At 46.8% G+C, this 13,169-nt stretch overlaps 1 pseudogene across 1 annotated transcript; it reads left to right on the top strand.

The window, feature by feature from the left end:
• The first annotated feature begins 213 nt into the window (after positions 1-213).
• Positions 214-4,251, top strand: LOC309614255 (protein FAM161A pseudogene; annotated as a pseudogene). Its single transcript has 2 exons — positions 214-273; positions 3,491-4,251. The product of its transcript is annotated as a protein FAM161A pseudogene (transcript).
• Positions 4,252-13,169: the final 8,918 nt, after the last annotated feature.

The raw sequence follows: 13,169 nt of genomic DNA on the forward strand, positions 1-13,169 counted from the left end.
TTTAAGAAGCATGAAGTTAGATGATTTTTAAACTCCCCTCCAGCCAAACATTCTAAAAAACTTCCTTTCCAAAATTTGACAGCAAAGAATTTTATGCGATCTGGGATAGCTTGTCAAGCCAGTGAAATTTTCCTATAGTCACCAACTCACTGTTCACCTTTGGCTGCTCCTCTTCTCCCTCTTCCTGGTCTGTCCTTCTGCCCCACCCTAGGGATGGAGGACTGGGAGTGCTGGGAGATGACAGTGGTGGTCACAGCTGGAGACTCTGATAAGGTGACATTTGAGCAAAGCCAGGAAAAGGTGAGGGAGGGAGCCATGTGGGATTCTGGAGGACAAGTATTCCAGGGAGAAAAAACAGCAAGTGCAAAGGTCCTGAGGCAAGCATGAGCCCGCTGTGTTCAAGAAGCCTGGTGTGGCTGGAGGAGAGAGAATGAGGGGGTAGAGTGGTACAAGGCGAGTTCAGAGAGAAAATGAGGGAGAGGGCAGACTGTGTGGGAAGCTGGATATTATTTTTAATATTAACATGATGTTCAGGGTTCTGTTTTTGGTCTCACAAATTTTTTCTAGCTTTATTGGGATATAATTGACATATAACATTGTGTAAGTTTAAGGTGTACAATCTGATGATTTGATCACGTATATGTTGTGACATGCTTACCAAAATAAGGTTAATTAACACATCTTTCACCCTACGTAATTCCCATTTTGTTGTTGTTTTATGGTGAGAACGTTCAAGCTCTACTCTCTTAGCAGCTTTCAAGGATGCAATACACTGGTGTTGACCCCAGTCCCCATGTTGTAAGCATTAAACACATTCTCCATCACACACTCATATACCCAAACTCCCACAGGCCCACATACACCCTTCAGACCTGCACCCACATTGACCTATGGACACTTAAGCACACACACGCCCACATGCACACGTACATCCTTTGTCTGGACACACGTACTCCAACACACTCACCCACATTCTGACATGCACTCATGCACACAAGCACGCACACCCAATCGCAAACATGCATGTGCACTCACGTGTGCTCATTTCTACTCACATCTACACGCTCGCCGGCAACAGCCTACCCACACACGTCTCCACTCACACACAGCCCTGATCCCCCTCACGCCCGCCTGACACTCCCGCACACATCTCCCTGCTGACTGCTCACTGTCACTCACAGGCATCCCACACAGATGCAGACCCACAGACAGCCTCATTCTCATCCCCTCGCCGCCATCTCCCCCTACCCCTCATTTTTCGCTCATTGGGATTCATCAATCATGGGGTCAAGACAGACATTTGAAAATCATCCTGCTGTTACATTATTTCAGGGAAAGCTGGGGGCGGGGGAAGTTTATTAAATTTGGAAGGGTTGCTTCTCTGGGGAAACTCTGAAAAAGAAGGGAAAAAAAGGACCCTCGACTGATGATGGAAAGCCGAGCTCAGAGCAGGGGATTACGGGGATCAGCCGAGATCATCTCACTGCTTTCATTAACCCCAGAGTTTATTTTTTCCCTCTCCTTCTTGACAAGTTCACGGGAGACTGACAGCCACAGCCGACGGCTGCCAACCCGGCCTCTCGAAGCAGAGTCCCTGGCGAAGCCCCCTAGGGGCTGTGGCTGGGGGAGACCTGGGTTCTTGTCAGCTCTGCCAGTGTAGTGGTTGAAGAGTGTCCCTCCACATTTGTGTCCACCCGGAACCTCAGAGTGTGATCCAATTTAGAAATAGAGTCTTTGCGGATGTGATTATTTAAGGGTCTCGAGATGAACTCACCCTGGAGCCACGTGAAGGCAGAGGCAGAGATTGGAGGGATGCAGCTACAAGCCAAGGAACGCTGGGGCCCCCAGAAGCTGAAGAGGCACGGAGGATCCTCCCCAAGAGCCTTCAGAGGGAGCACAGCCCCTGCTGACACCTTGATTTCATATTTCTGGCCTCCAGAACCGTGAGAGAATACATTTCTTTGTTTTATGCCACCAAGTTTCTGATGTGTTCCAGCAGCCCGAGGACACTGTACAGACTTTAATTGATCTCATGGCTTGATCAAGTCCCTCACTCTGCTGGTCCTCAGTTAGCTCATCTGTAAAGTGGGATGCCCTTGAACTCGATCTATTCAACAAATGTGTGTTGGGCATCTCTTATGTGCCCGGCATTGGATATATTGCAGGAAGCCAAATAGACAGGAACCCCTGCCCCCATGAAGCTGACATCCCAGAGAGTGGGAGGAAGGTAATATACATGATAATAAGTAAAATACTGTGTATGTCAGGACGTGCAAAATCCTACGGGAAAACATAAAGTGAGGAAGGGGAGCAGACGCACCGGTGGAAGGTGGGGGTCTGTATTGTCAAGAAAGGCCTTACTGGGAAGCTGACATTTGAGCCAGGATAGGAAGGAGATAAACTGTGTTCCAGACGGAAGGCACAGCAAATGCAAAGGCCCTGGGGCAGGAGCAAGCCCTCTGTGCTCAAGAAACAGCAGTGAGGGTAGAACAGAGTGAAAGAAAGGGAAAGTGGATAAATGGTTTCTAAGTCCCCTTCCAGGGCTAGATTTCTAGAAGCCTTTGCTTCCATCTGGCTGATATAGCCAAACCTGGAATGTGTATGTCATGGGAAATTCACACAAATTACAGGGAATTTGTAAGTTTGGCTTCTCTCAGGGAGGTAGGACTGGCGAGAGTGCACAGGGCTCTTTCTTGTAGCCTGCACAAAACTTGATTCCAACATCTGGGCAGTAATAAGGGAGGAGGACAGAAGGTCAGCCTAAAAGGTGACCTTTATGGCTGGACCAGACCTCAGGCTGGATCATCCAGTTAGCGGGGATCCTCTCTTGCTCTTTTGTCCCCAAAGGTAATTCTCCTCTCTGGCTTCTTTCCCTTCCGAGTCACATTTAAGGATGGAAAGTACTTAATTCTCCTGGACCCCAGAGCACACTGAGAATCCCTTGCATAAAGACAAGGATGCTGGCTTTGGTTTCAAGCGGGCCTGGGGCCAAATCCCCAACCAGGATGACTGTGGTTCAGCGTTCAGCTCCCCTACTTGCTGGGTACATGACCCTGGGCATTTAACCTCTCTGTACCTCAGTTTCCTTTTCTGCTAATGGGGTAGTGATGGTTGCAACCTCCTGCCCAGGGTTGTTGTGAGGCTTAACTAGGGCTCCGTGCTGTTAGCCTGAATTACTATTTCTGCCTTTGTTGTTATTGAGCCCTCTCTAGTGGTCATCCTCTGGCAGCGAGGGGGTGTGAGGAAGGACAACCAGAGCGCATGAGACATGCTCCCAGCTCTCAGACCCTTTGTATCAGACATGCTGCATCACAGAGAGACAGTCACCTGCTCCTGACTCTAGCTACGTAGAGTGGGGGAGGGCAGGCACTGGGGCAGTCCAGGAGCGGTGTTGAGGGCGGCTCAACTCTCCCAAGGGTGCGAGTCTGATCTGATGGGTTATTTAAATATTTTTACATCAGGAATGTATTAGCTAATGACCTATGCTTAGGAGCTCATCAACAACATGTGGACAAACTTCTCTGTTGAAGATTATATTCAGTTTGAAGATACTGACTTGCCAGCACTTGAAAAAAAAAAAAAAGAAGCCAAAAGAATGGGTGCCAAAGATTACAGTACCTGAGCCTTTTCAAATGATGTTTAGAGAGCAGAAGAAAAGAGAACATGAAATCTAAATCAGATATTGAAATGGCACGCAGACTGCTCAAAAAACGAGAAGAATCAGAGTGTAAGAAAAACTTCCGAACCAACCCAGTTCCTGCGTTCGTCTTTCTCCCCCTGTATCAGGATACAGTCAAGCAAAATGAAGAACGGAGGAGGTCTATGAAGGAGAAAAACAAAGAAGCTCTTTTGGCCTCGCAGAAGCCGTTTGAGTTTATTGCAAGGGAGGAACAGAAGCAAGCAATTTGGGAAAAGCAGCTGAAAGACTTTTTTAAGTCTAAAAAGAAAACAAACCGATTTAAAGCCAGACCTATACCTCAATCTACTTGTGGTTCAACTATCAATGGCAAGTTAACGGAAGAAGAGCTCTGCAGAAACATTAGGATGCAGCAGAGAACCCAAGACTTTTTACAGAATTCATCCCCTCTGCCTTGAGGTCCAGCTCACAGAAGTTATGCTACAAGGAAGCCCAAGTGTCCTGATCAGGCTGAAAAGTCCAAGTGTAAACACAAGTTTAGGTGCCAGGCTGCTGATTCTGAAGAACTTCCTGAGAGATATCAGAAACATCACTCAGAACAGAAGCGTCCAAAACCCCTGATGCTCTGTGAATCATCTGACCTTCATTCAGTCTCACATGCATCCACTAAAAGAGAGAAAATCTTGGCAGATATTGAAGCAGATGAAGAAAATTTAAAAGAAACACGTTGGCCTTATCTGTCTCCAAGGTGCAGGTCACCAGTAAGAAGTACAAATGCACAAAGCCTGTGCCTTGTGGCTTCAACCCTCCCATGCCCACGGTGTCCTCCAGGGGAAGAGAACAAGCCACAAGAAAGAGTGAAAAGGAAAGGATGAGAGACTACCGACGAGAACTAGAAGAAAGAGAAGAAAAATTAAAAAACAGGCCGCTGCTATTTGAAAGAGTTGCTCAGAAAAATGCAAGAATGGCAGCAGAAAAGCATTATTCTAACACCTTAAAGGTGCTAGGAATATCTGATGAGTTTGTTTCAGAGAAAGGCCAAAGTGGAAACATATTTGAGTACTTCAGCAATCAAAAGATGAAAAGTTTCACTGAAGATACAGAAAGCTTTAATGAAGAAGAAAAAATAGAAGAGAGAGAGGATGGGGAAGAAAATTATCTTACTGATACCAACAGCCAAGATTCTTGCAAGGAAACAGGTGAAGCTGATGAAGAAAGTGGAGAGGAGAATTGTGTTGAAGAATAAAACTGAATCAGTCAGCAGGGTCTCCTCTCTGTGCCCCTGCTGTTATTGGCAGCATCGGGGGTCAGAAGCTGTGCTTGTGGTGTTAAGGACATCTATGGGAACCCGTCTGACACGCGCAGGTCTCTTGAGCAAAGTCCTCATGTAGCCCGAAAAGGCCGAATCCAGCTGATGGGTGATTTGGTCAGTTAGAGTCAGGCTTTGTCTATACAGTTTTTAAAATCACTACCTATGGTCTGTTTGCAACTTTGATCTTACTTCTATTTTTAAAAAGTGTTTGAGAATCACAGCTGTCACAAACTGATTAGGTATAAGAATATACATTATTTCATCATTTTGGGTGGAAAAAATTGCTTAGCATTGAGAGCAGAGGGGAGTATTGGCCTTTGGTGAATTGTTTGAAAAAAACGTTCTAGAAAGCATGAATCAGTAAATATTTTTAAATTGTAAAAAAAAAAAAAAGAATGTATTAGCACAGTGGTTGTTCAAGAAACATTGACTGAGCACCTTGTGAGTGCCAGGCCCCTTGTGAGTGATCTAAGTGCTGGAGACAAAGCAGCGAACAAGACGCAGTCCCTGTGTGGCACGTACAGCCTAGCTCAGAGAGATGTGGAAAAATAAATGAATAAACAGACAATGAAATACACCATCTAATAGCAGGTAGAGAAGTGCTATGAAAAAACGATGAAACAATTTAAGAGATAGAAGAATGAGATGGGGAAAAGGTAGGCGTTCTACGCAGGACAGGGAAAGCGTCGCTGGGGAATGACATCCAAATAAAGCAAGCCAGCCTTGGAGACGGTTAAGGAAAGGGCTCTCCAGGCGGTGGAACCAGCAGCTGCAAAGGCCGGGAGGCAGGGCGATCTTTGTCCCGTTGGAGGAACAGCAAGCAGACCGAGTGTCGCTGGAGCTCAGTGGGTGATGGGCAGTGTGGCAGGAAATGAGGCCTGGGAGAGAGAGAGTTGGGGCCAGCTCAGGTATTTAAATGGAAGAGTGAGTGAAGAGGTATTTAAATAGTGATTTCGAACAGTAATCTTTAAAATCATTACCAATAGAGCCATTTCTGGGGTCACCTTTCCAACCCCCAGTGTGGTGTCTTCTTTCTGGGCTCTGATACTTCTCTCTGGCCCCCACCATCCATAACTAGCCCCCTGCCCCTCACCCCCAGCTCCTTACACAATTCTCTCTCCCACACTGGCTGGCTTTGGCAGAGACTCAGACCTCCAGCTCGGCCTGGTCAGCAGGAAGTCACCCTCGGCTCTGATTCTGAGTAGAATCCTAACCCCCCCGGGCTGGGTATTTCCTTTGGTCGGATGAATAAACTCAAGAGAAGGGGGTTGTAGAGACCACTGAGGGAAGAGATCAACAGGGTCTTGTGAGCAGGGCAGGGTGAGGGAGTCCCCCAAACTTCTCCACCAGAAAGAAATTGGGGTGATAAAGATGCCTCTTTGGGTTCTAAATCCACCATGTCTCTTCCCCCAGGACCTTCCTCCCTCCTTCAGGTCACTGGGACCCCGAGGCCAGGGGACATCTGGAGTCCATTAGAATGGCATCAATCCCACACGGGGATGTTTTGACTGGACCCTTGGATGGATTTCTTGTACATTAACAGTGTTTATTTTCCAATAAAGATTCTGAAGTCAAGATTGCTGCTCTGGCCTCTTCTAAGGGGGGGAGAGGAGCCGGAAAGCCTGCCCTGCTGACCCAAGGGTCCTTGGGTCTTCCAATGAGGATGGTGGAAGCTTCGAGATGTGGTATATCACCTTGTAGGTGGTCAGAACCCAAGATTGAGTCCAACCCTCTCATGATACGTAGTCTCTGTTGTAGCTATTCAGCGGTGCCCCTGCAACACAAACAGCCACAGACAATACAGAAACCAATCAACAGGGCTGTGTGTCGATAAAACTTTATTTGTAAAAACAGAGGGGCCACAGTTTGCTGACCTCTGCCTTGTGGTATCCCTATGCTTCCCAAAAGATCTGGGGCATGGTATGTGATCAATAAATATTTATGATCAATAAATATTTGCTGATTTGATGAATGAATCTTGCTGTTCAGGAGCTCTGAGACCTTGAGCAAGTCACTGCCTCTTTCTGAGTCTCCATTTCCTCATTTGTAGAACAAAGAGGTTGTACCAGGTGAGTTGTGATAGTCTATGAGAGTAAACCCACGGTATTTCTGCATTATTTTCTAATCTTAAAAAAGTGTCGTGTGTGTGTGTGTTCTGCAGGGATTTATACATTTTCTTGGTGCCCTTCTTTGATCAACTTCCTAACGCTATTTCTTTAACTAAAAGGTCTGGTCATAAATTACCGTGGGCCTCTGACCTTCACAGTTCACAAGGGGACAACTGAGCCACCTTCCTGGCCTCTGGTCTATCTTCCACAGCGATGTATTATCAGGACTTCTAGTCATAAGTGACAAAAACGTAAGTGACTAACGCATAAAGAAAATTTATTGGCTCATGAAACTAAAAAGGCCATGTATAATATGGCTTCTAGCACATTGCAGCATGAAACTGTGAGGAGTCTGAGATCTCTACATTCAAACCTGGCCTTCCAGACATATTTGTCAAGGTAGGAGGGAAAAAAAAAGTGCTTAGCTTTGTTTTTACCTTTTCCATATTAGGCATGGGGTATGTAGGCCTCCATTTATACTCTTGTCCTGGGGCCCACAGATGAGCTGAAACTGGATGAGCCGGCCCTTGGCCACTGCGGATGGCCCGAGAAAGGCTGCCGAAGGCTCTGGCTGGGGGCCGGGCAGCAGGTGGCTTAGCAGTGCTCTCTAAAAAGGGACTCAAAAGAAAGTCTAAGTCTCGGGGTTATTGTGAGAAGCGAGTGAGATAACGTGTGCGAGCGGGCTTTGAGAAATCCTATACAACGTCAGGAACTATTATTATTACTGGAAGTGATTAGAGACGGACGTGGTTTCATCACCCTCCTGAGAGATGCTGCCTGAAACCCAGAGGATTCTGGGAAATGCCTGACCCAAGGTGAACAGAGAAGGGCTGTGTGCAGACGGGAGATAAAGCAATGGGCTTAATGTGGCGGGAAATCTTAGGAGCTCCGTAAATATTTAGCTTGCCAACCAGATGTCAGCAGAGCTCTACCTGTGCTAGAAAGTTCTGGAAAAGGCAAGCCGAGTGCCCTGGTATCTAGCCTGAACCTCTCAGAAAAGGAAGGGGTCTTCTCTTTGCTGTCCTGCCCCCCACCCCTGGGAAATCATGATCCAGATAGAGGCTTGGAGCTGTGTGCAGAGGTATGTGGAGAATAGTGCAGAGAGAGGAGAGAGGACAGATAGAGGTGGAGGAGGGGAGAGGAGAAGAGGAGAGAAGAGGGTGGCCAGAGGGAGCAGAGTGGAGATTCCTAGAACTTTAGAGCTGGAAGGGAGTCCACAGATCCTGCCCAACCCCCCAGGAAGTGGATGCTCAGAGAGGTCGAGCAGCCTGCCCAAGGTCACACAGCTAAGCATTGGCCTCCGAAAAGAAAGTCACCAAGGGAGAGTGGTCTGTGGCAAGTGAGAGATGGGGGTGGTCAGAAGACCGCAAAACTACTCCAAACAGACCCCCAGCCGCAGGGTCAGCCAAGCTGGGGGTGGGGTGGAGTGGTAAGGAACAAGGGCAGGAGCTAACAATTACGAAGCACCTGGCCCGTGCCAACTTCCACGCTGGGCCCTTTTCTTACTGACGGAGCGCTGTCCTTCCATTATTCTTGGTCCACAAACTCAGGTAATTTTTTGCTTTTTTTTATTAAGCAACTTGTCTTTGGTCTCCAGAGAACTGTAGGGAAAGCCAAACTCAGTCCTTCTTGGTGCACCCATCCAAGTCCTGTGCAAATATCCTGTGGTCTGGGATAGCTTGCGTCATGGGAGGCCATTCTCACCCATCCACAGTCGCCTCCTGATGAGGCATCCTGTTCCCATATGGTCCCTTTGGGACAGGAAGCCCCAACCACTCACGTGAAGGTTAAGGTACAAAACCTTTGGTAAGATTACGGCCTAAATTCCCCAGGTGCACTTCGCAGCCATCAGCTCTAAGTGGCAGAGGTCAAGGGCACAGACTCTGGAACCAGGTCACCTGGGTTCAAATCATAGCTCTACCACTTATTAGCTGTGCGAACTTGGCAACTGGCTTAACCTCTCTGTGCCTCTCTATGAAATGGAGATAAAAAGTTATGGTGAGCAGTGAATGAGTGAAACCATTTAAGGTACTTAGGATAAGGCCTGGCATAGAGTATGCACTCAATAAATGGCAGCTGGTACTAGCAAATGTCCCGTTTCTCCTTCTTTTTCCTTGGCCTCAGAGGACTCTCTTCTCTCTCCTCATCCTCTGGGATACTTAGCAATGGGCAGTCCCACTGGGCTAATATGGATAAGAATACAGAGCCACTGGGAGGACCTCATGGCATGATGCATGTGAAGGGTTTAGCATGGCGCTTCATATGCATTGCTACCATTTTCATATTTATTATGATCACTGTTGTGTTTCTGGTAACCTCCACAGCGGCACTCAGAAGCACCTGCCCTAGTACAGGAGAAAGTGCACAGCAGAAGTGCAGGGGTAACTGGGTATATGACACTGAGTGGCCGGCGCAGAGGAGGTGGAAGAGGGTAGGTAGGGCGGGGTGGGAGGCAGGGAAAGGGGTGGGGGAGGGTCTAACTCTCCTGGCCTCCCAGAGTCCGGCCCTGCCTTTGCCGGCTACTGGCCCTCCCTGGCCTCAGCTGGCCTTACCTCTTGCCAGACTGGACCCCCCAGCTGGCTTGCTTGGCCCCCGGTATCTCTCTGATCCTCTTCTCTCTACCCTCCCCTTGGACTGCTGCTTCTCACTTGACCAGATTGTCTATGACCTTGGCCAAAGCTCTTGAGCCAAACCAGATTCCAGGTTCTGGTGTTATTACACCCATTTGACAGGTCAGGAAACCCAGGCCCACACGAAGGGCCAGGATTTGTTCTGGATCCCACAGTGAGGCAGGGTCAGGATGCAGACTCCAGTCTCCCACATCCCAACCCCACATTGCTTGCCCTTTCTGGCAAGAGAGGCTGCCTGGGTGATGGGTGAACGCCCAGAGTCTAGACCAGTGGGTCTCACTGATGATATTGCCCTTCAGAGAACATCTGGCAATGTCTGCAGAGGTTTTGGTTGTCACACCTGGGGGACAGGGGTGCCACTGGCGTCTAGTAGGTAGAGAAAAGGAATGCTACTTAAACGTCCTACAATGCACAGGACAGCCACCCCTCCCCCTACAAAGAGTTATCCGGCCCCAAATGACAATAGTGCCAAAGCTGAGAAACTCTGGTCTAGATTCACATGCAGCTTTAAACCTTGCACCCATGATTTAACCCCAAGTTCCTCTAATGTAAAATGGTGATAATAACACCACCAAGCTTGTAGAATTCAGGGAGGATTAAATGACCTAATACATGTAATGAGCCAAACCTGGTGGTTGGTGGAAAGTGAGTTTACTCTAATAAATGGGGGTGCAGGTGTGGGGATGGAGGAACCGTGCACCAGTGGGGTTGGCTCCTGACAGCGTCCCGTAACTAAACTCCAGGACGTGCAAAGGAAGACCACAATCTCCCGAACCAAACCCAAGTGGCACACTTGTGTCTAATAGAATTTTGAGTTCCTCCCCACCCCCTGCCATCAGCATTTGAGAATTTGAGTGTTAATTTAAAAGGAGAAACTGCATTACCTGTTCACCACGCAGATCTGAACTTCCATTTTAATTTGCCTTCATTATCTCTCTTTCTTATTAAGAACGGTAAATCTGTTTTGTGTTTTCATTATTCCATTAGCTGGAGGAAGCTCATCAGTAATGTGCGGGGACTGCCAACATAAATAGCACAATTTTCATGCAGGGGAGGCAATAATTGACTTAAATCGCTATTCTTTGGAGGCTGCAGCTCACAATTAGAGAAAGCGGCATGATTTAAAAACGAGTTAGAATTGATTGGATTTCAGGGGAAACCAGGTTTGGAATGTGTTAATTGCATTCCGCCTCAACACCAGGTCTAAATGAAGCAGCCAGAGATTTAGGGAAATAACAAAATCTTCTCTAGAAATGGCCCCAAATTGCTTAATAGCATAGGAAAGATCTGATTAAGATGGGGGGGCTAATGGCCTGCTGTATTTCGGGGTGACGGGCTGAATTCTTACCTTAGAAACTGCTCCAGAGAAGAAGTAACATACATCAGTCTGTTGTATGGCCTGGCTGAGTTTGGGGAGCAAATATCAGTGGCACCTCCTTCCTGTTAGAACCTAGGTCTGACTACGTGCTACCTTTGCTCAAAGCCCACCAGTGGCTTTCATCTCATTCCAGGAAAAGCTTAGTCCTTACCATGGCGTGCCAGACTCTATGTGATCCGTCCTGTAAACTTGCTGACCTCCTCACTCACCAGGGTGACAAAGGTCCTTCATTGGCCCCTGCCTATGTCTCTACTCTCATCTTGTCTCTCACTGTTTTTCCTCCCACTCAGCCACCCAGAATTACTGAAAGATCCCTGATGGTCCCATGCTCTGCTGTGCCCCAGAACCTTTGCCTATGTTGTCCCTGCCTCACTCACCTGGTTAATTCCTAAACTGTACGCAGAGCTTACTTGGTTCATGCCCCTCTTCTCCTTTAATCCTTCCTCTTAAAGTTCCTAGAAATTCAGAGAAAAAGAATTAGTGGAAAACTTGTTTTATGTGATTAGCTACCCAAGCACCCCCCAGGTTACTGGACCTTTCCTCTCATCCCCTCTACATACAGAAATGGGAACAGACATGTTTATATACAATGATTCTGCTTCCTGGTCACAGCTTATTGGTCCAAAGGTGGCCATGGATCCAAATTAGACTAATCAGAGTTCTTCCCTGGGAATTTGGAATGTGACCTAAGGATTTGAATCTCAGCCTGGATGCATTTTTATGTCTTTCTCTTTTGCACTCTCTTTTTCTTTCTTTATCCTTTTGCTTAATTTCCTCTTTATACATAATTTTACATGTGTTAGTGTGCATTTTTTAGTACAGTGCTTGGTTCCGTTGTTCCTATTTCCTCCCACTTTCACCTGCATCACCCCTGTAACCAAACATGAGGTTAACCCAGGTTAACACCCCTTAATGTATCATTTCAAAATACCCTGATTTGTCCTTATATTTTTATCTATGTTTATATTTATGTGATACATGCAAATATATGAAAGTGGTTGGGATTTTTTCCAACTAGTCTTTGTTTTACAAAAATGGGATCTGCACACTCTTTTCTGCACCTTGTTCTTTTTCTCTTATTTAAGAATATCTCATAGAAATCTGTCCAGGTCAACTGATAAAGTGCTTCATTCTTGCAAATGGTGGCATGTTGGTCTGGGTTGAGGATACACCAGAAGGAATGGCTATTATTCTCTGAGTAGAAGCAGAGAAAGTGTATCTAAAGACAGAGAAGGAAGCAGGGACTCAGAGAGAAACAGCAAGACAGATGCCTTCCGCGTTTGGGCTGGCATAGACCTCACCTGCCACGAGCCTTCAGATCCGGGAGACCCCACAGCTTCTTTATGAGAAAGTGGCCCTGTCTGGGTTTAAGCCAACTCAGTGGGTATCAATTGGTTGTAACAGAGTCTTAACTAATACAGGTGAACTAGGCCTGATGCTTTATGACTATTTGGGGCTCGTTTGGACCTTGGGTGGTGAGAATGGGATTAGCCAACTCCTCAGTTAATGACATGTTATCATAATTGGTCCAGACAAGTCCCAGCCCTTGACTGACTTGTTCACTTTTGTGTCTATTCACTTTTAGTCCATCCTCCACTTTCACCTCCTACCACTGTCAGCTGTCAGATGTGCTTTTGTCTTTTATTCTGTATTGATTATGCTTAAAATATGCAAGCATTGCTTTGTGAGTATGAATTTTAAAATTATATATGTGGCATTATGGGATAGACTACTTTCCCTCTTTTCGTTTGTTTTGTTTTTCACCCCAGGCTCAGAGCGCTGGGTCAGTCATCCTCCTCTGCTCTCACATTATCATCCTTGGTTATGCAAGGTCCAGGTCTTGTTCTAGAAATCCATTTAGTGCCTCCCATCTCCATTCCCCACTCCGTTTCCTCCCTTTGGCATGTTTGAATGTACCCTGTTTGTATGCGTGTTTTTGCAAAACATGTGTGATTGTTTTGTGTGCATCTATTTCCAACTTCTGTAAATGGTATTGCAGCGTGATTTTAGACCTCCCTGTGTTGCTGTATGCACATCTGGGGCATTGTTTGTAACTGTCTCATAATCTTCCTTGGTGTGTATCTGGCATATTTTCCTTACTGTC

The sequence above is a fragment of the Balaenoptera borealis genome (genome assembly GCF_965194805.1).
Source record: "Balaenoptera borealis genome assembly, chromosome: 16".
Lineage (NCBI taxonomy): Eukaryota > Metazoa > Chordata > Mammalia > Artiodactyla > Balaenopteridae > Balaenoptera > Balaenoptera borealis.